Below are 26864 nucleotides of genomic sequence, written 5' to 3'. Positions count from 1 at the left end.
TGGAAAACAAGAGGATATTTATTACAGATTATAGGAAGAGTTTAATTCCTAGGAAAATATATATATCCTTTTCATATTAAATTTTACTACCTTCGATTTTGCAAATCTTGAAGTGTCATAAACAAATGCACCTTTGATAATTGCTATAAATGAGATAGAAATCCAATGAATTAAACAGTTATTTGATCAAAGATACACATCCAAATGTTTCACTATATCCAATTGTTAGCGTGTCTCCAAACATGGTACCATTTTTCAAAGAGGTCTTTGTTTTGAAATTACCTGTGGTGAGTTGGATATTGACTATATCTCTTTTAAGGATGCAAATGTTAATGAACTTCATGTGACTCCCACCATAAGTAATGTGTCCTTAATGTTAAGAATTCAAGGGGCTGGCGCTGTGGTACAGCGGGTTAAAGCCCTGGCCTGAAGCGTCGGCATCCCATATGGTTGCCAATTCTAGTCCTGGCTGCTCCTCTTCTGATCCTGCTCTCTGCTATAGCCTGGAATAGCAGTAGAAGATGGCCCAAGTCCTTGGGCCCCTGCATCCGCGTGGGAGACCTGGAAGAAGCTCCTGGCTCCTGGCTTCAGATCGGTGCAGTTCCGGCCCTTGCGGCCATCTGGGGAGTGAACCAGCGGATGGAAGACCTCACTCTCTCTCTCTCTCTCTCTCTCTCTCTCTAGCTCTCTCTGTAACTCTGTCTTTCAAATAAATAAAATAAATCTTTAAAAAAAAAAGAATTCAAAAATAGCTAATGGACTAATTTTTTCTGAAGAAGAGAAAAGGTAATAGATAACATTTGTTAGAAAGTATATTTGGATCAGCAGCATAGTTGAAAAGAAACATAGCTATTATTCAACAAAGAGTTTCACAATTCATTTCATTTGAAAAAAATCAGAAACAGTGATTTTCAAAGATAATATTCATTTGGAAGGTGCTGCTTATGCAGTCATCTACATTTTTAAATTGTGTGTTTTCTGTTTGAAGACCCAATAAAAATATGTAGCTCATTATGGACATAATAAAATGTTCTATAAAATTTGTAAAAAAAAAATCTTTATAATAGATGCAAACTTCAGTGCATTCTACCTCTCAGAGTCTCTATTTATTTAGAATAAACATTTGAAACCGCAATCAGAAATATTTCCAACAAATCATCCACCAAAGGAATAAATTTCATAAAAGAGTCATGCCCTATTTTCAACCCTGGACATGATCTGGGAAAATTGTAGTGCAGATGGTCAATATTGCTGTTGTTTGTGTAAACTACACTGAAGGAATCCAGGCAACCTCCTAATTGGAAGACACTGAAATTTCAACTAAAAGCAGTTGACATTTCTAAATATTTGAAGGACATGGGCTTTTTTATGTTATTATTAATATGTTTGCTAAATAATCAGTATCAAAGCGAGTTTTGCAAGCAGATTGTTCCTGATAGCCAATGCTGAAATGAAGCAGGAAGAATCCTTTTGATCTCTTGGGAGTAAACTCCTTTTTGCAGATAACACCTAACAAGAGAATTTCTGTTGATCTGCTATCAAATGTAATAGGAACAAGTGGAATTTGAGTTCAGCACAAGATAAATAAATAAATAAATAAAAGCCTTATATAGGCTTTTGAATGCATACCTTTAAATATCGAAAGATAATGGTTTGTATAGCAGTGCTGTATAATGCATTTCTTGTCTTCTGTTGGGTTCATGTGACGAATTCCAGTTGATAAGCCTCCAACTCTGGAGTCAGTTGTCTGGCTAGTTATTAAGATTAAGATAAGGACTGAGAAGAAAGATACAGTGCATTGTACTACCTTTATGGGACTGGCCACCTAGGATTCTGAGTGTAAACAATGAATTAGTTCACCCTGACTCTCTTTCAAACCTGAGGTGAACACTATAAACATCGGTAAATTATGATTGAGGATTATTTTTTTCATAGGGAATATTTTTTAGATTATAAAAACATTTCAAAATATGTCAAAATGTGGTGGTAAGATTTTAGAAAAGAGATTGCTTAATTTTTCTCTTTATATTGATATTCAGAAATTAAAAGATAATTAATGGATCCTTAGTAGTTCAATCAGAAAGGCATTTTATTCTCATAGAGCATGCCAGGAGAAAAAACACAAGATATTTAAGTGTAGTTAGGGGACTTTATGTTGAAAGATATATTCATAAAATATATAATTCTAATGCATATTCAAAGCTAATATTGCCTATTAAATGCTTCTCAATAATTTTTCAGAGTGACAAAAGTGCATGCGCTGTTCCCTAAAGCTGATGGAATGTTCCAAAGGCACACCAAACAGAGACAAATATTTTCTGAGGTTCCGTCAATGATTCACACTAAATATAGTAAATATGAGCTTTGCTGCAAATTGGTAGGCAACATTTCCTGCACAGCAAAGTTTAACTGTCTCTGCGATGGCTGGAGGAGTGATAGAAGGCGGCAATTTAGCAGGCATAGCATAGCAACATGCTGCGCAATGCAGAGCACTCGGAGGCCATTAATTTTTGTTAATGAATTTAAAACTAGATGTATGGAAATGGTTATATGAAATGTATACACTGCTAAACAGTTAACTAGTCCTTAGGGCTTAAGTTTAATTGTCTATGTGTAAATCATTTTGAGCAGGGCAACCTAATGAGTTAAAAAAAAAAACAGGCCAAGACACATGTGGTTTTGTGATGACTGCTAAGTAGAGAAACCCACAGGTAGAGAAGTTCACGTGTCCGGAGAGAGCTCAGGGAAGTGGTTCTTGCTCCCTTTGGCATACTGGAAACATTTTCAACAAGGAAATAGCCAAATACACCATGTGCTTTTGGCTCTTTGCTGCCTTTGAGTTGCCATTTTAAGTCCTCCTTAACTGAAATGATTTTACCCACCTCCAACCCCCAGGAGACATTTGGCCATATCTGGAGACGTTCTGGGGTGATAAAACCGGGCAGCCAGCTCCTGGCCTCTGGTAGAAACCAGGGATGCCACTAAGCATCCTACAATGTACAGGGTAGTTCCCACAACAAAGATCCTATGTCCCCAGTGTTACTAGTGCTAAGATTGTGAAATTATGACCTGTTCTACCATGTTGTAAGAGCATTTATTTATGATATTTAAAAAAAAAAATGGGCCAAGTGGTGTGGCCCTGCTTGCGATAACGCATCCCGCATGAGCGCTGGTTCGAGACCCGGTTACTCCACTTCTGATCCAGCTCCCTACTCGTGCACCTGGGAAAGCAGCGGAAGATAGCATGAGTGATTGGGCCCCTGCCACCCATATGGGAAAGTAGGTGGAGTTCCACGTTCCTGCTTTCCACCTGGTCCAGCCCTGGCCATTGTGGGCATTTGGGGAGAGAAGCAGCAGGTAGAAAATTTCGCTCTCCTCTCTCTCTCTTTCTCTCTCTGTAACTATGCCTTTCAAGTAAATACAATAAATGTTTTAAAAGGATGCAAGAATAGAGTATTCCCTGTCTGATCCCTGAATAGTGTTGTTTTAGAGCTTTAGAGGTCATAGCTGCCACCAGTTTCTTCCCAACTGGATGCCCAATGTCTATGGGTTTTCCAGCTCCAAGTAATGGTGCTTTGTTTAGAGACCATGAATGAAGCACAAACTCATCTGGGTTTAATGCTCTTCCTAACACAGCCTACTCACAAACCTGGACATGCCCTGTTTAGAGAGACACACCATGCCCAAGAATAATGAAGACTGCTCAGGCAGCGTCAGAACCTGGACTAAAATGACTCACGAGATTCATTCCAGCCCCATCATCTCTGATAGGCTGAGGGAAAGGGATGAATTGGTACAGTCAGGAAGAAAACATGACAGGATGCAAAAAATGCTGGTGGTCCCCTGAAAAAAGTCATTTGAGGAATTAAAATGTATCCCTTTCTTTTCTACTCCAGATCAATCATACTGCCTTTTGAATTCCCTTGAGATTGATTGAGGCTACTCTTATGCTGAGAATGAAGACAAATAGCAAATGGGCTTTCTATTCCTATATAGTTTATTAAATAAAATTAAAACTGGAGCATAATGCCGTGTGAGAGCAGATTTATGATGAAAACACTAAATATCGCTCAAAAACTTTAGATAAAGACATTTATACCCTCACATATCTTCAGAGTCCTGGTAGCAGAAGCTGCGCAGCAGGCCTAGAGGAATTGTACCTGGTATTGTCAACTTACCTCTGTAACCTAAGCAGTAATCACAATCCAGGATTAAGCATCTCTTGTCATACTCATTTTAAAATAAAAAAAGCAATTGTCACCCTGCAGCTGACTGCCATTGAATTACTTACCTGGAAGGAAAATGGAGTTATCAAAGCCCTGAGAATCCAAGAAACTGTCTATTCTTAGCAATTGCACTGTTGCAATCAGTATCTCTGGGAACTTCCCTTCTGCCTCTGAATCATTTATACAGTGTCTGCCTTTGAGGAGAACTACAGAAGGGCAGTGCCAAATGAAATGAAAAATCAACAGCTTTACCTGGGCCTCAGTTTTCTTCCTTGTTGAGTAATGTTAATGGGTCTGAGTTACTGAATGAATGAGTTCATGAAAAATCAAGCAAACCACCATATTTAAGATCACACTATGTGTAGAAACTGTGTTAACAAATGTTCTCATCTTTTGAACCAGTGATTCTACTTACAGACCTTCTGAGAAAGTAGTCAGAGATTGAGACCAAGTGTCTGGTTGGCAAAATACTGCCCTTAGGTCATATCTTGTCCAATACCTGTTTTGTGAATAAAAATTTCACTGAAACATAGCCACAGCCATTGATTTTACATATTGTCAATGGCTGCACAGAATTGAGCAGCAGAGCAGAGACTGTATGGTTCTTACGGCTTAAAATATTGACCCTCTAGAGAAAAGGTTTTCCAGCCCCTCTAGACAATAACATAGGCTTATTGTTTCCTTGTTTATAAGTCAATATTTTAAGATAAACCAACAGTTTACTAAGGTGTTGCTAAGTAAATTGCAATAAATCCCTGTATTGAGATATTCTGTCCTGCCTAAAATGTTGAGCAAGAATTTTTAAAGACATGAAAATACTTTCACAATACAGTAAGTGGGGGAAAGTAGGTTTGAAAACTAAATATAGGCTAAGATATTAACTATGGAAAAATGTCCAAAGAAAAGAGATTAAAAAGAAACTACAAAGTAATTATTTAGGGATTTGAGGATTAAGAGTACTTTAAATTTTCCTCTATTTACATGATCTAAATTTTCTACTGTGTTTTTTTTAAAAATTACTTTTATTAGGAATTTAAATAAAGATGAGACAGTTATTGTAATAAGCAAAGAAAGAGAAGAGGCAATGAGGAATTTCTTTAGGCTGTTTCCTTCTTGGTGCAGTAGACAGGAAGTCTCCTTTTCCTTCTTTTCAGAGAGTGGAGCAGAGGTGTCTCAGGTGGAGGATATGTTTGGATCACTTTTCTAGCAGGGTAGGGTCTTGTTCACTGCTAGTGCCAGCGATTGCTTTGCAGACCCAGAGGTTTATGACATTAGCTTATGTCTAAGGCTAAAGACTTGGAATAGTGTGATGCTTGAATTTGTGTGTTTTGGAAGAAGCCCAAGCATGAGTCAGAAAGTTCTAGAAGGAGGAGTGTTTTGGGGGGAAGGAAAGAACTGAGTCAGGTACTACAGTAGGCCACTGGGTACTTGGCAGAATGTAGGGAACAGTATAGTTCAGAAACAGGGAGCAGGCACAGACCAGGAGTGTTGGGGAGCAGCTTGACAGGCATCCCCTCTTTCTTGGTTTTGCCAAGGGCCAGTTTGCTCTCATGGAAACTTCTCTGTTTTAGCTCTTCTATGCCTCCCTGCCAAAGCCCACAACGACTTTGGCCACCTGCTTTGCTTTTCTATCAGAGGTAGAATACATGATGAATGTTGTTCCTCATGTTATTTAGGTTCTTTATTGTGCCACTGATAGAAATAGGTGAGAAAAATTTGTGTCCTCTGTTACTCTATTTTGACCAAGGTTCTTCGCCTGTGACTACCTCTGGTTGAATTAGATTCATTCACATTTAACAAATATTTGTGATATCATTTTTACATGCCAAATGCTATTCTTAGCACTAAAGACACCAAAGTAAGCAAGATAGGAACACATTTTTCAGTCCTCATGGACTTTAAGTACTATAGTGGGAAAATATACAAAAAAATATTACCCATACATACAGACATATATCATCCATAGAATATGTCAAAGGATGGGGCCAGCATCGTTCACAGAGGTAAAGGTGATGCCTGCAGCCTGGCATCCCATATGGGCACTGGTTTGTGTCCTGGCTGACTCACTTCCATTCCAGCCCATAGCTAATGGCCCGGGAAATCAGCAGAGGATGGCTCAAGTGATTGGGCTCTTACTACCCATACGGGAAACCTGGAAAGAAGCTCCTGACTTCTGGCTTCAGCCTGACCCAGCACTGACCATTGTAGCCATCAGAGGAGTGAACCAGCAGATGAAAAATTCTTCCTCTCTTTCTCTGTCCTTCTATCGTTCTGTAACTCTGACTTTGAAATAAATAAATCTTAAAAAAAAAAAAAAAGAATATGTCAGAGAATGATAAGTGACAGGAAGACAGTAAGTCAAGTTAATAAGCTAGCAATTTGGGGAGGGGGTAGGGAAAGTGCTACTGTAGATGGGAGTCATTTAGGGGTCCTCTGTACAGAAAACATTTGATCTGAGACTGAAATAATGAGGCAGAAGTCAGCCTTGCAAAAATCCAGCTCAGCTGAACTCAACAAATGTTTGAATTGTGTCAGGTACTGTTCTGATTACTTGAGTTACAGTAGTGGACAAAACAAGGTCCCTGCTTGTAGAAAGTCATCTTCCTGAGTGTGTATGGTGCCTATATCACAGAATTTGCACAAATATGTGAGTTTGTAAAGAAAGATAATGCAGATTAAGAGAGCAGTTGACTTGAGTAGGATGGGGTGCAGGAATGTTCCTTCAGGGCCCTCTTGGCAAGTTTGTCTTGAGTAGAAACCTGATAGGAGTAGAGCAAAGTCTCAGGAAAGAGTGTCCAAGGCAGAGGGCCTTAACGGAGAAGGAGCTCTGTGTTTTTGGAGAGCAGAAAGAAGGTTGATGAGGCCAGAGCGTCCCAGACTAGAGCATGTAGGGCCTGTAGACCTGAGTGAGGAGTTAAATCTGATTCACCTGACATAAACAAGCTTTGAGGAGGTTTGGAAGAGAGGGGTGACGCTGTGTGACTTCCTTTGGTTGAGGGACTTCATGGAGATAAAGATGGGAAAGGGAAATGAGATAAAAAATTTCTTTTGGTAGAGTTAAAATATGCAGACAATGCCCATCTATTCACTTCTTCCCTAATGAGAACTTTCACTTGAGCTGACCTCCCAAAAAGTGAAAGGTTAGGGAGGACCTAGTTCTTAATTCCCAAGCCTTGTAATGAATTGCAGGTGCTGTGCTCTGGGTTCATAAAGAGGTTCATCTAGCTAGAAGGGGAATAAGGGGGACTGTTCCTCTCCCATTTCCCCTCCCCTCATTCCCTGCGTTTTATTAAGAAAAGAATTGTATTTCCATCGTCTAAGTGCTGCATATTAAGATAACAAGCTCAAAGGAGAATGCACCCAAACAGTGCATGAGGTAAAATTAGGACAATACTTGGGTTCCTGAGAACTGTAATTAAAGCTATCTGGATTAAAAAAGAGTTATTTCAATTCAGATTTATGTTCCAAGGAAACAAAAAGGGAAGAAAGAATGGGAAAGTGAAATACAGCAAAAAAAGAACTCTTAATTCCAATGTATTCAACTCGCCCATCAGAAGAAATGGCATTAATTCAGCTACCCAATTACAGTAATGTGGTTCAGAGCACCTCAATAGGTGTTTCAATCTCAAGCCAGGACTAACATTTGTAATCCTTTAAATGCACTTAAGAAATTGATGTTACAGCCCCACAATCTGTTAGGGGCCTTGCTCACCGGATGATTGCAAAGTATCCCACCATTAATTGGATCATCAGAATGTGATCCGCGTCCTGGTCCCTGGATTATGGAAGACTGACTCCGCTCTGGCGTGTTGAACCAGAAGCTCCTTTTGCGAGGGATTTTGACCCTTAATGTAGATAAGTGGTATTTTTCATCAATCTTAGCTTGCATTAAAAAAGGGGAAATGTCAATTCAATGTGGGGCATTTAACGTAATTCAACATCTTTTAATTTAATACCTTGGAAAAGTTAGTCTCTCCGACCTGCCTAATACTTCTCCTGATAGAATATTTTGCAAAGCTTCATCTCAAAAAAGGTTGTCTTCCATTTGTTAATAAAATCACAATTTTTAAACTCCCTACTTGCCAGTTATGGTTGGAATAAAACCCCTCACACACTACATAATAAAACAAAACTCAATTTCTTAATAGCATTCTTTGTGGGGATGATGTAGAAAGGTGCATAGAAAATTTAAAAAGAATCTGCCTCATTTGTCTTCTATTCATCAGTATTTGAGCTCTGGAACAACTCAACGTTCTGTTTCATTGCTAGTCATTGTGGATTTAGGGCAAGGTAGGAAGGATAATTTTATTCCATTCAAGGCAAAAAGAAAGAAGAATTAACCCAGACCAGTGTTTGTTCAAGTTTGCTCATTTTTTAAAAAGATTTATTTATTCATTTGAAAGTCAGAATGAGAGCGATAGCGATAGCGAGAGAGAGAGAGAGAGAGAGGTCTTCCATCTGCTGGTTCACTTCCTAAGTGGTTACAAAGGCCAGACCTGAGCCAGACTATAGCTATGAGCTTTATCAGGCCTCCCCTGTGAGTAGCTCAAGTACCTGAGCCATCATCTGTTACTTTTCCCAGGCTGTTAGCTGGGAACTAGATTGACAGTGGAGCAGCCAGGACATGAATCAGCTTCCAAATGGGATGCCAGCATCACACACAGTGTCTTTACCTGCTATGCCACAATACTGGCCATCCTGCTTGCTAATTTTTGATTTTATATATATTATATATATATATATATATATATATACACACACACATTTCACAAGTGTGAACCTGGATTCCAGTTTAGTGGGGTTTTTTGGAATTCCACCAGCACAAAGGAAAACATTCCTACATTTGTGTCTGTCAAATAACATCTGGCACATGAGGCAATAAAGCAGTTTTCAGCAACCTTTTACTTCTCATAAGACTGTTGGCATAAATGCACTAGGAAATCATAGCACCCTCGTATCTCATATTAATTGTGCTGCTTTCCTGAGAATGGGTAGAGAGAGATGCACATCTTCTTGTGAACATCATTGAAAACTCAGAGAAATGGCCAGGTTGTTCTCTGGCTGTCTTAAATATGAGTCCCCTTTGACTTAATTGGAATCTGGGGTGACCATCTGGTTGGTGCTGCACCTCTAGGCAGAAAGGACTTTGGCCTCTTGCTTTAAGGATATTATGGGTTGGTGAAAGAAGTGGAGTTGGTGACACAACACATGTCCTGGCTCCTGATGTTCTGAAGACAAATGGAATCTCAGCTCCAACAGCTAGAGCCAGTGTCCTTTGGGTTTAGCCTCCAGGGTACCCTTCTCTCCTAATGGGATCCCTTGGTAGTAAGTGCCATGCAGGCAAGGAGATGAATGAGATGCTCTGTGAACCCTCATCGAACTTCTCTGGGAAGCCACATCTTTCTGAACCATGAACCAGGGATCTCTTAAGGCATAGAATGAGGATATAAATTCAACTCTGAGGAAAAATATGGAAAAAGAAGTTAAGAACCTTACATAGATCTCAGCACATTGAATAGGCTTATAGCATGGATTTACTTGTAAGATTGTCCGGCATCACAACTGATCTTTGGTTGTTGGGTATTTTGTTTTCCTCTTTCTTAACAGTATGAACAGTGAAGAAAAATCTCTCTGGCCTTGCTGTGTCCAATCTGGCAACAAACTTCTAGACAAATTAATTTTATTCTCTTTATTGGCCAAAACTTATTTTATATTGGAGGGTTGCTTGATTTAGCTTTAAAAATGAAAACTAGATATGAAAGCTGAATTTATGTTCTTTTTTATAATCCATATATGTCATCCCTAGTGCAGATGTTTTCTTCTGACTTCTCATTTTTTAAATATAAAGATTACCAAAGAATGAAGTTTGCTCTCTTTGCTGAACCTACGTGAACTACCATGTACATTTCCAAGAGGTCTGGTGTTAGAATCCAACACTTGCCTTTTCGGCTTTTACTCTGAACTCCAAGCCATGTCAGCCCCTGCAGGCTGGGGAGGAGGTTAAGAGGTGCTGGCATGAGAAGGTAAACCTGCCATAAGCTACCTGTCTTATCTGCTCAGGTTTTCACCTGGCCTGCCACTGTCCTAGAGAGGCATTTCTTAACTGCTCCGCAAGCTGGGTGGCAAAACGCTCCCAGACCTTGTTCCTTCATGTTACAAGCCTGTCCTAAATGAAGTTGGCAGCTGTTTCTGCCCAGTGTTCATGCACCTCTGTGCTTTCCCTCCTGATTGAATTCCTGTAGGATCCCCCAGGACAAGGATTGTGTGCAAACTGGTGCTGACCAGACTGCTAGCCACTGGGGTAAAGGGTAGGATGTCTACCCTGGAAACAGGTTTTCTGTGCCATAAGACTCTTTAAAATGGAAAAAGGACTATGCGGAGACCAGTGCTAGAGTCTACCCTGAGTGGAGGGTTTCTCTCTCTCTCTCCCTTGCCTGCTTCTCCCCAGCCTCCTTCTTCACTCCCCCAAAATTAGAAAAACAAATCTTGTTTTAATTTAAAGATTCATAGTTGCCTTTAAGAAAGAGGTGGAACCAGTTGTTGAGGTTCTTTAACAGAATCACAATATGTTTCTAAAATTCACCGTGTGTACCTCTGGCCTTTGTGTTATCAAAAGGGAGTGAAGGATTCAGTCATCATCAAAGTATATGAATGCTAATCTCGGAGGGATGATCTTTATGTACTGCAGATACCACTTTAGTGAATCGGAATGGGAAGTAAACAAATGTTCTCTGCTCTACCAGACCTGCTCTCGCCATTACCAGGATGAGAACCAATTTCCAGGTGGTGATACTGAGAAGGTATGACATAAGTATACAGGAGTGGTCTCAGGGCCAGCTAGGAGTAAGATGAGACAGAGTTTCATCTAATGTGTGCTGGTAGACCCATCCCTAGCTCTGCAAGTGCCTTCAGTCTGCATCTTGTGCCTTCTCAAGCCCTGTAAGTGCTTGGGGAGACAGACTGAAGAAAAGCTCACCTGTCAATCCTGGGTTGTGGTGGAATGATTCTTAGTTGTATTTATTTGAAAGTCAGAGTTACACAGAGAGAGGAGAGGCAGAGAGAAAGAGAGGTCTTCCATCTGCTGGTTCACTCTCCAGTGGCCACAATGTCCGGAACTGCATCGATCCAAAGCCAGGAACCAGGAGCCAGGAGCTTCTTCCAGATTTCCCACGTGGGTGCACGGGCTCAAGGGCTTGGACCATCTTCTACTGTGGTTCCCCAGGCATAGCAGAGAGCTGGATCAGAAATGGAGCAGCCGTGGACACCGCCATCACAGTGGTAGCTTTACCTGCTATGCCACAGCGCCAGCCCCCAGGCTTCCTACATTGTTACTCTTACAGAGGACAGCTCAGGGCTAACCTGTGGGCAGCGTGTGCTGGGGAACCAGGTGAGGTTCTTGGCTCAAGACCCCATCAGCCTGCTTTTTTAGCTCCCTATTGCCTTCTTTGATAAATTTGTCATCATCTCCAGTCCAGAATGTGGAGTTTCTCGATGACCAGATGACAAGTCATTGGCCAATTGTCAGTCCCAAATCAGTGACTCCTCATTTTTTTTTTAAATTTTTATTTGACAGGTAGAGTTACAGACAGTGAGAGAGACAGAGAGAAAGGTCTTCCTTTTTCCATTAGTTTACCCCCCAAATGGCTGCTATGGACGGCGCCATGCCGATCCGAAGCCAGGAGCCAGGTGCTTCCTCCTGGCCTCCTGGTCTCCCATGCAGGTGCAGGAGCAGGAGCCCAAGCACTTGGGCCATCCTCCACTGCCTTCCCAGGCCACAGCAGAGAGCTGGACTGGAAGAGGAGCAACTGGGACTATGACCAGCACCCATATGGGATGCCGGCAACGCAGGCAGAGGATTAACCTAGTGCACCAGGAGCCAGCCCCAGTGACTCCCCATTTCTTCCCCATAGTCATGACTGATAGACATCAGCACCTTCATTAAAATACGAAGTGACAGTTTTGCTATCCTAAAACTGAAAGACTTCTATGGAAAGGATTACATTTTTTAAAAATTAAATGTATCTTTCCTTGTGATTTGTCCTATATCATTTTATTTTGGTATTCTTTCTTTTGACAAGCTGCTTGTACACTTGATGCATTCAGTACTACAACTTGGGAGCATTTGTTTTTCTCCTGTGATTCTGTGTACATGTGCGTGTATGTGTGTGAGTCTACGCGTATATAAGAAAGCAACCTGTTTTATCTGGGATTATCATTCTCAGTTGTTTCTCTTCTTTCCCCCTCTTTTGTCTCTGCCACTCAAACCAATTTCAGCCATCTACCAGCTCTCATTTGGGATAATAGCCTCTCTTTTTGCCATCGTCTTGTCATGTTTGATTCGGCTGCACAAGGATTTTAAATTAGCCAAAACGTTTGCATGCTGGGCTCACTCTGCCGCCCAGACTCGTTGTGGAGTCGCTACACCACTTGATGCTGATATTGATGATTGCTCAGAAAAAAATAAGAAATGGTTGATGGCTATCGTGAAGCTCATTCATGCTAAGCCCGTTTTATACAACAGAGAGGGAAGAGGAGAGAGATCACCTGTTTTCCTGCTGCCTCACTGGTCATCCTATTGTGCTGGTGCCAGGCACCCACTGGGAGATTACAGTCTTAGTAGGCCTGTAATGGTAGAAATATAAACAGTAAAAAAGTAAAATAAAATAATAAAAGAAGTGCAGTTAAATTCAATGACTTACTGCTGCAGGGTTTCCACTCACTGGTGAGAGAACAACCTAATTTTCTGGTTGTGTTTCCGGCTCCCTGTCCTGAAGTTGACTTAGTGGAGACTGCTTAACAGAAAGGACTTTTGGTGTTTGCAGATGACATATATGATCACAAACAGGAAACCAGAGCAACCAGAAAGATTTGTAGTTTCCAAAACTTTGCTGTGAATGTGTCTGAGTTGTTTGCATTGTCTAAAACCTACCAGTTATATTCATTCTTTTTGCTAGGTTTGAAGATCAGTGTAACAATCAGAATTGTGTTTCTAATTTATCATTCCGGACTTTTGTTGTTAAAATATGGCTGTTGCCCTCACTCTGAACGGGCAGGTGCTAGACCTTCTAAAGTATTTCCTTTGTTTGAAGGGTAAATACATTAATAACATATATTTTTATTTAACTCTGCCATTGCAGACAATGAGACTATTGACCTAGGTCCACATACTTCCAGAACAATGGGCTAAGAAGTAGGAGCTTTAAGGTAGGCATTGTGGAGCAGTAGGTTAAGCTCTACTTGGGACACTTGCATCTCACATTGGAGTGCTGTTTCGAGTCCCGACCACTTTGCTTCTGTTCCTGCTCCTTGCTAATGCATCTGGAAAGCAGGAGATGATGGATCAGGCACTTGAGTTCCTGCCACCCACATGTTAGACCTGAGTGGAGTTTCTGGTTCCCAGCTTCAGCCTGACCTAGCCCCTGGCTGTTGTGGCCATTTGGAGAGTTAACAATAGATGAAATCTCTCTCTGTCTCAATCACTCTGTCATTTTGCCTTTCACATTAAAGCAAATCAATCTTTGTTTTTAAAGTAGAAGCTTCAATACATTGAGCAGTTTTGTTTGTAAGATAACAAAAAATCCCTTTAGCTAAATGCCCCCAGTAATGTCATAACATATATATATATGTGTGTGTGTGTGTGTGTGTGTGTATATATATATATATATATATATATATATATATATATATAACAGCCTTACATTTGTTTGAGCCTTGCTTTGCAGTTTCAACATGACTCAGGTTCCTGGTCACTTGTAATTCTTTCCAGAGACTGGAAGCTGTCATGCACTTCATCATGCCAGTCTCTTCTACTGTCAAGCTGAGCAGTTTTAGCCTTTTCTCTCCTGCCTCAGAGGATTGTGCCTCCCACCCACAGCTGATCTTACTCTTTCTTTTAAGGTTCAAGTTCATCAGTCAGTCCCTCCATGGACATGTTGAATTCCTCTAATTACAAAAGCAAAGTGAACAAACAGAACACCTTCTCCATGCCATTGTCACTGCTCAAATAGCAGCCTCCTCACTTCTCTTCTTTGTTCACCATCAGTTTCTCATAACTCACAGCCCAGGTCTCCACCCACCATTAGTCAGAGACCACTCCTTAACCCTTTGTGATCTGGTGCCTGCCTCCCCACCGTACTTCACCTGCTGCCACGGAGATCACCAGTGACCTCCAGTCACCAAATCCATTGATCTTGTCTTGAACTCACGTTCTTGAACTGTGCAGTGTTTAACGACTCTTTATCCTTAGTGACACTTTCTTCTTCCTCGGCTTTCATGAGTTTGCACATACCCAGAGTCCTGGCTATCTCTTTCCCTCTTTTAGAATACTTTATTTGTAAGGCAGAGTTATTGAGAGAGACAGACAGAGAGATCTTATATCTGCTGGTTTACTCCCCAAATGGCCACATCAGCGGAGCTGGGACAATCCAAAGTAAGAAGCCAGAGGCTTCCTCTGGGTCTCTCATGAGGGTGCAGGAGCTCAAGGGCTCGAACCACTACCCATATGAGATGCTGGCACTGTAGGTGGTGGGTTTACCTGCTATGCCACAATGCCAACCCTCTCGCTATTTCTTGGACTACACTTTGTTTCCTATCCACCAGCATCTGTCATCAAAATTCTTTGTGAATAGAGCTTCAAAATGGCTGCCTACCTGTGGCATTCCCAACCGTATGTTCCAGTCTTGTCCTTGTTTCTAATTTCTCATAACATTTCAAAATGCTGGTTAAGGTCACCTCGGTACGCTGCCTGATGCTCAACCTATGCATTTTCCAAACAGTTTTTCATATTTTCCTTTCCAAGTTATTGCATCCTAACTATAAATTTGTTAATGACTCACCCTTTAATCTAGCATCCACACTTTAAAAAAAAAGTTCCAAATATTTGACTGTGTCTCTTTCTTATCCAGTTTTACAGTTTGCAAAATGCCTGAGCTGTACAACAGCATATTTCATGCTCATTGCACTGCTGTTAGGTGAACAATGCTGTCCCCACATTTAGTCTACAAAGGAGAAGCTGGAGAGCCATTGTCTCCCCTCAGCTTTGACGTTCATTGAGCCCTAACCCTTACTGCACAGGGAACAACTTCATGATGTGACAGCTGGGGCCCTCCCCAAGCCATCCTCAATATTTGCCCTACCCTCATTGTCTTGTTGCCACTTGTTCGTTCTATAGAACTATGCATGGTGGACAGCATTGGCAGACCCTCCCCAGCAAGGTCTCTGAAGGACGCATTTTCTATGGACAGTGATATACAGCAGCCTGTGGGCAGCTATATGGAGAGCAATTTGGTAATTAGATTAACCACCTTGATTTAGACTGATGAGCTTTCTCTTCCCTAAGTATAGCCTCAAGCAGTGTCTACTGGCTCCTCCTTTAGAGGAAGAGAGAATAAGTAACAACACAGAAGGACGGGCGCTAGTTGGCTAATTTCCTGTGACTAATTTTTCACAGAAACAATGAGTCCAGGTTTTGAAGAATGCCCAAACTACTAGAAACCGTGAAGCCTCAACCTAACATAAAGCCTAAGGGTCTACAGAGGCCATCTTCTTTTATAAAAAGATTCATTTATTTATTTGAGAGGCAGAATTACAGGGTGAGGGAGAGATAGAGAGAAGGGTCTTCCAGCAGCTGGTTCACCCCCCAAATGGCCACAACAGCCAGAGCTGGGCCAATCTGAAGCCAGGAGCCAGAAGCTTCTTCCAGGTTTCCCACATGGGTGCAGGGCCTCAAGCACTCTGGCCATCTTCCACTGCTTTTCAAGAGATGGTTTAGAAGTTGAAGCTGGCCGGTGCCGCGGCTCACTAGGCTAATCCTCCGCCTTGCGGCGCCGGCACACCGGGTTCTAGTCCCGGTCGGGGCACCGATCCTGTCCCGGTTGCCCCTCTTCCAGGCCAGCTCTCTGCTGTGGCCAGGGAGTGCAGTGGAGGATGGCCCAAGTGCTTGGGCCCTGCACCCACATGGGAGACCAGGAGAAGCACCTGGCTCCTGCCATCGGATCAGCGCGGTGCACCAGCCGCAGCGCGCCTACCGCGGCGGCCATTGGAGGATGAACCAACGGCAAAGGAAGACCTTTCTCTCTGTTTCTCTCTCTCACTGTCCACTCTGCCTGTCAAAAAATTAAAAAATAAATAAATAAATAAATAAAAAGAAGTTGAAGCTGCCGGGACTCAAACAGGCACCCATGTGGGATGCTGGTGCCATAGCACCTGTCCCAGAGGCCTCCTAATTCATGTTAGAACAGACAGCCAGCCTCGGAAAGTATAGCTGAGACTGCTAGCACCGTATACAGCCTTGCCACCAGATACCAAGTGCTATGAATTCTCAAGACTAAATGGATTTCCTCACATTTTGCATTATTTCTAAATTACACATTTTCAAAATACTGTGTGGTGGGATCATTCTTTTATACAATTTGAAGTGTAACATTTGGTGTTCTTTTGATAAAATATGCAATTTTCCTGGGAAAAGGTCAATCCACAGGTAATTTTCTGAGCACTTACAATGTGCCAGGCGTCACATGAGATAAGTGAAGAGGTTCAGGCTAATCAAATCTGGGGCTTCAAGCAAAGTGGAGAGGAAGTGTGAACACACTGACCCTGCTGGAGCTGTGGGTGTTGGGGTAGTCATTGCATTTCTGCTATTTGGTACTACTACTGTCAAATCTTGGTGATATCCTACAGGGGAAAAAAATGAAGTGGAATGAACATATCATGGCAGCAATAGAAGTTTTAAAAGCCTGTCATGCAATGAGGTAGCCCTTGTCTTCTCCTAAACTTTGTGTGTTGGAGTGCTCTGTCAGATGTGCTGCTCTACCCCATGAGCTAATATGGCCGTTTTCCAAATGAGCTTGTAGCCTTTCCTTTTGCAAACTGTCAGATGCAAGGTGCTCCTTAGGCCGCTGCTGTTTATATAAAGGCTTATATAACGTGACCCCGAGGCAGGATGGCATTTCTGTAGGTAATTTGTCTGTCTTTCTCTTCTGGATCAGGAAAAATAATGCTAGTATTCTCCACCTACAGGAGAAATCTGGCCAAAACTAATAGTCGAAAGGAACTTTCTGTTCAGCATAACAGCTGCAGTCAGTGTTGAGCAAGGAATTCCCTGAAATGCATGTTGTAATTATCCATTTGTCTATGTAAGGTTTTACTTATGGCCAAAATAGCTGAAGTGGTGGTAGCCTTAAAAATTAGGGAATGCATGAAGGGAAAAAAGCAATCAAAATTATATTTGACGTGCAGTGACACCAAATGACCAGTAGTGCCCTGCTTGCCTATGGAGAGCCATGTGCCACTGTTGTGCGTTGGCACATTGCTACTTGTACAGTGTGAGAGAGCCCAAGGGGACCTGAGGGTACCCTGAATCTCCTGTAGCAAAAAAAAAAAAAAAAAAGAAGAAGAAGAATCCACTGCAGGCACACACAGCAATTCGCTGTCCACTCTGGTGAGGTGTGGAAGCAACTTAGGGAAAGAAAGAACAATGGTTGATGGTCTTGACATGTGTATAGGGGTAGGTGTTCAGCCTAGCAGGTTAGACACGTGGTAAGATGCCCATGTTCCACATCGGAGTGCCTGGGTTCAATTGCTGGCTGTAGCTACTCAGTCCAGCCTCCTGCTCATGCACACCACAGGAGGCAGTGGTAATGGCCCAGTTAATTGGGCCCCTGAGTCCCATGTGAGAAACCTGTATTGCATTCTCTGCTCCCAGCTTCAGCCTTGGCCAGGGTATTGTGGGTTTTTGGGGAGTGACTCAGTGGATGGGAACTCTTTGCCTGTCAATAATTTTTAAAATTACATACAAATAAATACAAAGTATATATACATCTGTATGTATGCAGATGTATAAATTTGCAGAGGAATGCTCAATGAATTACAAACATCTTCCTCATGATTCTTGTGGTTTCTTTCCACTCTGACCAGGACCTACATTTAGTGGCCAAAGGCGGCCTTAGGAATAATAAGCTCTGGTTTTCCTCACTTAATCATCTAGAAAACTATTTGTACACAATCAAGAATTGACTTCTCCCAATGCTTGGCAGATACTGGGTAAGAGTTATCTAAATCTGTTATCTAATAGCTTGTTTTAGGCCGGCGCCGTGGCTTAACAGGCTAATCCTCCACCTTGCGGCGCCGGCACACTGGGTTCTAGTCCCGGGTGGGGCACCGGATTCTACCCCGGTTGCCCCTCTTCCAGGCCAGCTCTCTGCTATGGCCCGGGAAGGCAGTGGAGGATGGCCCAAGTCCTTGGGCCCTGCACCCGCATGGGAGACCAGGAGAAGCACCTGGCTCCTGGCTTCGGATCAGCGAGATGCGCTGGCTGCAGCGGCCATTGGAGGGTGAACCAACGGCAAAAAGGAAGACCTTTCTCTCTGTCTCTCTCTCTCTCACTATCCACTCTGCCTGTCAAAAAAAAAAAAAAAAAAAAAAAAAAAAGAATAGCTTGTTTTAGCAATACCACATTTATTTGGCATTTCTATTAATATTTAGTCACAAAATTTCCGCTGTCCCTTTGTGTTGAATGAGAAGCAGAAAAGCCCTTGTTTTTCTCCTGAGTTCTTCTCAGGCTTCCAATGGTAAAAGAAAGTTTAGACCATTTTAGCTCTTTGCATAAAGCTATTTTTAAACGTAATTTTTGCTAATAATGCAATTAGTTGTGTTTTTCTGCATAAATTGCAATAAGGTTGATGTTTAAGATGTTCAAGAAGCTCCATTTTATTTTAATTAACAACTGATCAGTAATAATAACCAAGCTCCTGCTAACATCACTGGCTTTAACTCTTGGGGAAAAAATTGCAGCAGACACATGGCTCCTCCCCCTTCTTCCCCTCCCCCGATTTGAAATATTTAATAAGAATGCCTTGTATAAAATTACCCTGCTGGAGAGAATAGGAGCAGCATCCCAATATAGATTGCAGTAGAAAATCACTCAAAATTGCAAGACGTGTTGCCTCCCTCCTAGCTCCCTCCTTTCCTGCCCTCCCCTTACTCTTTCCACCTGTCTATCTCACAGTTCAGTTGTAGCGGGGTAAGATCAGGCAGAGGACCAAGGGTTATTGTGACATTTCAGTTTACTGTTCTAACAATTCCTTTGCACATTCCATTAGCACATTATTTATAGCTTCATAAAAGCATCCTTTTTTCCCCTCCTAACAATATCCTTGTATCTGATGATAATGCTATGTGAGGATTGAATCGTTATTTTTTGTAAAAAGAAAAAATCTATTCCTATATCAACTCCTCATTGGCTCACTCCATTCAGCCTCCCTCCTGTCACACTCAGAAGTCTGCCCACAAATCCGCTGAAGAGAGGAGGCTCAAATCCAGCTGTCGGAAAGAGTCGAGAGAGGCTGGGAGCAGAGATCCTGCATCTTACAACCTGTGCTTCCCTGGGCTGCCAAGAGCCCTGAACTCCAGATGCTTGTATAAACAAGACCTTCGAGAAGTCATTGCCTCATAACTCCTCCTAAGCTCTCACCTGACAAGCCTCTCACGCCGAGAGGGCCGTGTTTTCCCTAATCAATTCCTTTTTGAAGCCACTTGGTGGTCCAGCGCGTTGCGCACACTAACTACGGAAAGGGCCCCCGTGTCTTGGGCACAAAGTACTCTTCCGTGCCACTGTCTCCCAGCGACCCCCAGTTATGGATTACTTGGGTCTCGACTTGACAGGAACATAATTAGAACTGTTGATGAAATCTACCAAATTGTCCCTCCGCGGCCTCGATGGTCGGGAAATTTGGCTGAGTTGTATTTGTCACCGATGCGGAGGCTCTAAACGCTTCATATTAACTATGTTATTAATGGGCCCTCTAATCTGCCCACGAATTGCTAACACTTGAAGTGAGGCCGGCCCTAATGGCACCTTGCGATGAATTCCTTGTTGTGATGCATTCCGTAGGCAGAAGATGCTAATAAAATTCCCGGGTGTGTGAGTTTACCGTCTGTGGTGCATTGCTGCTTCCATTTCAAAGCACGGATGCCACAGTTTGTGCATTATCAGGCGTGCTGCTATTTTAGCCACTGCTTAATCCCCCATTTCCCCTTCTATGGTTAGGAGGCAGTGAAGTAGAGTGGTTAGGAATGTGGCTTGTGGAGTGTAGCAGATCTGGTGCAGTGCAGGAATCTACCTTGTGCACTCAGTAACTACAGGCTTCTTAAATGTGTTGCTTTACCCAGGTGTGCCTCATTGTCCCCATCAGTAAAATGGGAACAATAATACCGTACAAGATGCTTGTAAGGAATGAAATGATGTCTCTGAAGGAATTTAGCACAGGGTCTGATCAGTGGCCAGTGCATGGTCTTGTCTGCGACAGTGACAGTTAATAGCAACCTTGCCCCTGATGTCATTAGAGACTCGTGTTTGTGGCTGGGTGCAGGTTCACAGACACACTCCAAGAACAGAAGCTGTGTTGCTAGTTATAGCATCAAGAAAGAATATTCTTCACAGTGTAGCAAAACAAAGGGGCTTGTCAGTTATCCATTGAATTCCACAGCTATTCTATCAAATCTTATTCAAACATTAATTTTCCAAAACAGAAGAGTAGAATATATGTCATAGAAGCCCATCCATACGTTGCTATAGACAAATGTTTTTTGTATCTTTATCTTCAACAAGGACTTGAGCCACTCCTTTGTGTACATATCCATAGGATGATCCTGACTACTGTGTGTATGTGCTAACCATGTGGCATCTGGGACACCAGTGGGGTGACAGATGTTCACTGAGATGGGTACCACAATCAGCTATGACAAATACAATGTGAACTAGGATGGTGGGTCAATAAAAGAGAAAGGGTAAACGATGAGCTACTATTGGCAGGGCATCACTAAAGATACAGGGATATAGGCATTGGTCACTGAAAGATGGCCTTTTGTTTCATCCATTCCTCAGGCAGGAAAAAATTTAAAAACCTAATGTGTTTATAGCCAGTTTTCCTTTTTAGGTTAATGCATTCTACCTGAACTTTCCCCTTGTAGAAAATACAAATGCCAATACATGTACAAACAGCAAGCAAACCCTAAAACATTAAGGAAAAAAGCTTGCTCTGTGTGTGTATGTATATTCTGGCAACATAAATTTGATTTTCCTTATTTTAAGTACTTACAAAGCTCTTATTATTGCTACACACTTTTAATAATGGCCTCTAATATATGTACTATTAGCGCCCCCATTGACAGCTGGGGAACCAGGGTTAAGTTAGCATGGTCTCGCTCTGCCTCTCCACTCCTTCCTTTGGGGAAAGAAGTGCTTTTCCAAAAAAGTCAGGCAACCAACCAACCAAACAGGCCAATAAATCCATACATTAAGATATTTTTAAAACACATCTTACTTTTGTTCCTTAAATTTCCGGAAAATATATAAATTTGGCTCTATAACAGGACTATAGTCAGGTATCACAAGAACCCATTTGCTTTACAGCTAAGGGGGCCATGAAGGTCCCAGAATCCAGAACTGCTCTCACCTCCAGGAAATGGAGCCTCCCTTCCTCACTCCCCCAAGAAAAACGCTCTGGGTTTTCTGGGGCGTAAGAGATGTTCAGTCATTGCTAGTTTCAACCAGGAAAGACTTATGTTTTAAGCAGAGAATAATGAACAATGAAACCATAGCAGGTGATTTGAGAAGCCACAATGCTAATAGAAAGAAATGTGTAGAATATTCAAAAGTTCCTAGTTTTCTTTTCTCAATATCTAGCTTATGAAATTCTACTCATTTTTCAAAGCTCCAATTGAAATACCACCTTATGCATGAAATCATTCTTGATTCTGGTTCAATTTGCTCTTCCCCAAGTTCTTTAAACAGTCTGCATTGTGTTGATTTATATGGGATCTGCTGGGTCTAGCTGTATTGTGACTGATCAAATATTCTTATTTTTCTAATAAATTGTTTATGTAGTGGATCCTTTTAATTTTTTTATTTGATTATTTGTTTTATTTAAGACAGAGAGACAGAGAGGGAGAGAGAGAAGGGTCTCCTATACACTGGTTCACTCCCCAAATGACCACAGAAGCCAGGGCTGGGCCAGGTCAAAGCCAGGAACCAGAAACTTAATCTAGGATTTCACATAGGTAGCAGTGACTGAAGTACTTGAGTCATCACCTGCTGCCTCCCAGGGTGCACTTTATCAGGAAGCTGGAATCAGGGGCTGAGCCAGGACTCAAACCAGGCCCTCCACTATGGGGTGTGGATATCCCAAAAGGCACCTGGACCTCCAGCCAGGGGGCCTCCCCAGCCGTGGCTTCTTTGCCATTCCTTTTCTCCAAGCCTTCTTCATGCTGTACACACAGTTGTATGCCCTTTCATTCATTTTCTTTTTTTAGTCAATTGGTCATATAGAACACATTCAAAAGACATCAATTTAAGAAAGTTCAAATGTCAAATGATTTATCTGAAGTCAGTTTTATATTTATTAAGAGGAAAAAATTATTGAGAACTATAGAATTTTAGGAAACCTCACTTCAAACAAGGAGATCAGTATTACTATTCCTGTTTCATAATTGAGGATATAGAGAGGTTAAATTGCTCTGTGTCACATAGTTAGTGTGGGAAAGACCAGGGATTTTATCTCAGTTTTGCACAGTTATTGTCAGGTGCTGGAAACTGGAAGACAAACTAGAGAGTAAGGATAAATCCAATATAACTACAGATCACATTTGAATAGGTTTTTTTTTTTTAACTGTAACAAAATAAGGTGAAATTCTTAGCATAATAAGAGGGAACATTTTAGAGGTGTCTTTTTAACTAAATAATCAGACCCCAATATATCATCATGTTATTTTTACCACAGCTTTTTCAGTAACAAAATAATTCATGTCTATTGGAAAATGTTAATACAAACATAAAGAGTAAAGTGAAAATCGCCCATCACTGCACTATACACAGAAAACCACTGTTAACGTTATGTGTGATGCTTGGACACTTTTTGTATGGTCATAATCTGTAGAATTGAGCTGCATTTTTCATTCTGTTTTGAAGCAATCAATGCTTCAGTGTCAATGTCTGTGATGGACAACAGGGATCACCCCTCTTCTTATGGAGCTGGGAGAGAGAAGAGCTTGAAGTGCTCTCTTGGAAGTTCTACTCCCTTGTAGATACTGATGGTCCCTTCAGTGGACCAATTGATCACTACAGACCTTTCTAAGTTCTTCTGGAACCAAAGTATGGAAAGAAGGAAGGGACAATTGCAAACTGTTTTGAACCAAGGACCAAAGCAATACTGACATCATTCCATGAAAGCCTCTAGAATTCGAATTTCTATACAATGGCCTCAAATTAAGAGCCAGACCTATGATCTGGGATAACTAATAGAGTACCAAAAATGTAATGTATGGGAGTGAAATTGACATTTTGAGATTCCATGATTGTTTAAACCCTTGTCTACTGTTGAGAGACAGTATTGTTTCCTTATTTCCTTCTTACTATTTATTGAACTCATTACTTAGTGTAGGGTTAATCTTATGAGTGTAAAGTAAACTGAAAGTAGATCATTCTAAAAATTAAGAGAGAGAATAAGAGAGGAAGGGGAGAGCACGGGTGGGAGGGCGTACACCGTGTTCCTAAATCTGCTTGTATGAATACATGAAATTTGTTTACCTTAAATTTAAAAAAATAAACAAAGAGCCAGGTCTTGGTATTCAGAAAGATGAAGCCTGTCACCCCCAGTTTCCTTATCTGTAAAATGGGGGTCACTAATATCCCCTCAGAGGCTTATTAGGTTAGGGGTGAAATTAAATCAGGAAATGTTTATAAAACAATTTCACTCTATAGTCAATGATATTCCAATAGTACAATAGCATTATTGTCACTAACCTCTGCTTATCACTGGCGCTGACTTCTGAGCCAGGTTGTAAACTGTGTGTGATATGGCTGGCGAGCCCAGATCTCACAGCTAGTCCTCAAACTTCAAGGTCAGTAGGTGTACCAGCTCCCATTATTCCACACTGTACATTGAATCCTGATAGTGCATTTTGTTGTACCATTTGTTTACAAGTCCAGATAAATGTACTTTATTAGAATTGAACCTTTAGCCAATGTGCATGGATATACTGATTGCACACCATCTCTGTATCTTTGTGTATCTGAGTGTGTTTTTTCCTAAAACAATGTGCTCTGATCACAATGACTTGAACACTTTATTGTTGGAACTAAATTTAAATTTAGAGTAACTCTGCCTGCCCTCCTTTCACATGTCAGCATATGAGAATTTTTAGGCAAATCTCACTGCTTTCCTAGTTCTGTTAGCAAGGAAAATGCAAGCAACTTGAGAGGGAGTTCTTACTCCGAACTGGATGCTACCAAATCAACCCCTCATCACCCCATCAGCTTGGACATGGGGAAATTTTGCCACAGATGAGTTAATGGATTCGGTACAAATTTGGGGGATTGGGAAGTGGTAAGCTGTTCCTGTGTCCACACTGTGTACCTGTCAGCACAGCTGGACTGAGGACAGCAGTCATTACATTTCACAAGGCCCATGCTAGGATACTGATGCTGGGGGGCCATGCTGCCTTCAGTCCTGGGTCTAAGAAGCTCTGTGGAGTGGAATCAACCTCAACTGCTTTACAGCCCAAAGCTGCCCAGCCACCCCTTGATGTACTTCCAGCAGCACTTGGAACCAACCCTGTGCATTTATTCACTTATTTCTCTCCCATTTAATATAACTTAGAAGCCACCATCTCAGATTTTCTGGCTGCTGTTTCCATCTGAACCTCTGAAATGTTGCTAACGATTTTCTTGTGATGACATGTTGCCTTGGTCGAGTTCCTCATGATGTGTCTTTATGTTATCCCAGTAGACCTGAATCACAACCCTAGGTGGTTATTATTATCCACATTGACTGTTGTTAAAAATTTTAAAAATGATTGCATTCAGCTGGAACCATATTTGACTGATGAGAACATTTAAAGACTATTTAGATATGTAATCAATAAGTGATGAACTCAGTCCCAAAGTTTTTCTTCTGAGGCTTAGGTCTATGATTTCTCCATTCAAACCTTGGCTTCTGGGACAGGAAGGATGTGGGAGAAGGACCTGTTTCCAGGTTCAGCAACTTACAGACCTGACATGTGGAGGTGATACTGCCTGAGTCTTGCACACTTTTCATAAAGGGGGTCAGAGAACTCACCATCGCTGCTATGATTTTCTTGGTAAAACCAGAATCTGAGAGCAAAGGGAGGCTCTTGATGGAAGCCAGCAGATGAATCAAATGACCAAGGATAGGCCTTGGTGCACTGTGACACATTCTGTGGGCTCCTGACTCCAGATCTAGAACGCTGTCTGTCTCCAAGCAGGACCACATCCAGACCGATAGTGTCTAAGTTTGTAAACATTATTCTTCACTTAGCAAGGTGTGGAAGAAGTAAACAGCAGACTTAGAAGTGTTCATGGTTTGTTACTTCCCATCTTCACGGCTCAGACAAGTAAGTGCTGTGCGTCCATCATCATAAGATGCTAGTTTGGTAAATTGGTTTGTGCCTTCAGCATTTCGTGTGTGGGGCATATGCTTGTATCTGAAAGAAAGAACTCACAGTTAATCATTATAAGAAATAGGCTTATCAGTTCATAAACTCAAGGAAAGACTGTTTTCTTTTCTAAACATTTAAATTACTCAGCCATTTTATGCATTAAAACCCAATTATAACTTAGTGTGTCAGAGAATTTCAAAAGCAATTCCCTGCAGGATCAGTGCCTAAGACAACATTTTATCATTGAGTAGTTCACACTCTCTCTAGAACAGGCTGAAAATAAATAAATAACTTAAGCCACAGTGAGACACCTGATGAAACATTGGTCATTTCTCTCCAGTACAGCTTTGAGAAATATGGGTGAAAAGAATATCAGTTTAGGACCCCTCTAAACTTTACTCCATTGTTACATATGGTCCTATCACAAAATCAGTCAACAAGAGGAACCTGTCCCCCTGTCCTGTAGCATTCCAGCTATATGCATTTTGTAAATCGATAGTAGCCAAAGATGTGTTACTTTAATACTTTTCACACCGTAAGTTGTAAAATCATAGGCAAGTAGCTAGTAGAAATTTCCAGATTTCCCTGAGACAGTGTGCTCATTTGCTTGCACTCTTTCTCTGAATGATTGTTTTCTTGAAAGGCAGACTGACAGAGGAGCAGCAGAGAGAGAGAGAGAGAGAGAGAGAGCGAGCACGCTTCCAGCTACTGGTTTACTCCCCAAAAGGCCACACAACACCTGGAAATCCATTCAGGTCTGCAATGTGGGTGGCAGGGACCCAAGCGCTTGGGTCATCTTATGCTGCCTGCCAGGCACATTCGCAGGAGCTGGATCAGAATCAGCACAGCCAGGACTTAAACTGGTGTTCTGATATGGGATGTAGGGGTTGCAAGCAGCCCCTCTCTGAGTGGCCTCTTTTAGTGGAACACCTCGAAACCTGTAAAGAAAGTTTACATTCCCACCAGAAACTTGGTGTCTCTAACACGCTAGATGAGAAGATAAACAAATTAGTCAAACTAAACAAATCTAAACATTGGAAAGCGCTAGAATTCAACTTACTGGTCAGCATAGAAAGGGAAGTGGAAATAAGATTAAGTGATTTGAAATTCTTAAAAAGAATGAGTTTACTCTTGTTTTTCCTTCTGGCCCTAAAGCAAAGCCGTATCTGAGCAGTAATAAAGTAA

The sequence above is a fragment of the Lepus europaeus genome, chromosome 14, assembly GCF_033115175.1.
Source record: "Lepus europaeus isolate LE1 chromosome 14, mLepTim1.pri, whole genome shotgun sequence".
NCBI classification, from domain to species: domain Eukaryota; kingdom Metazoa; phylum Chordata; class Mammalia; order Lagomorpha; family Leporidae; genus Lepus; species Lepus europaeus.
The sequence above is the reverse complement of the archived record's forward strand: the minus strand, read 5'-3'. Positions refer to the sequence as shown.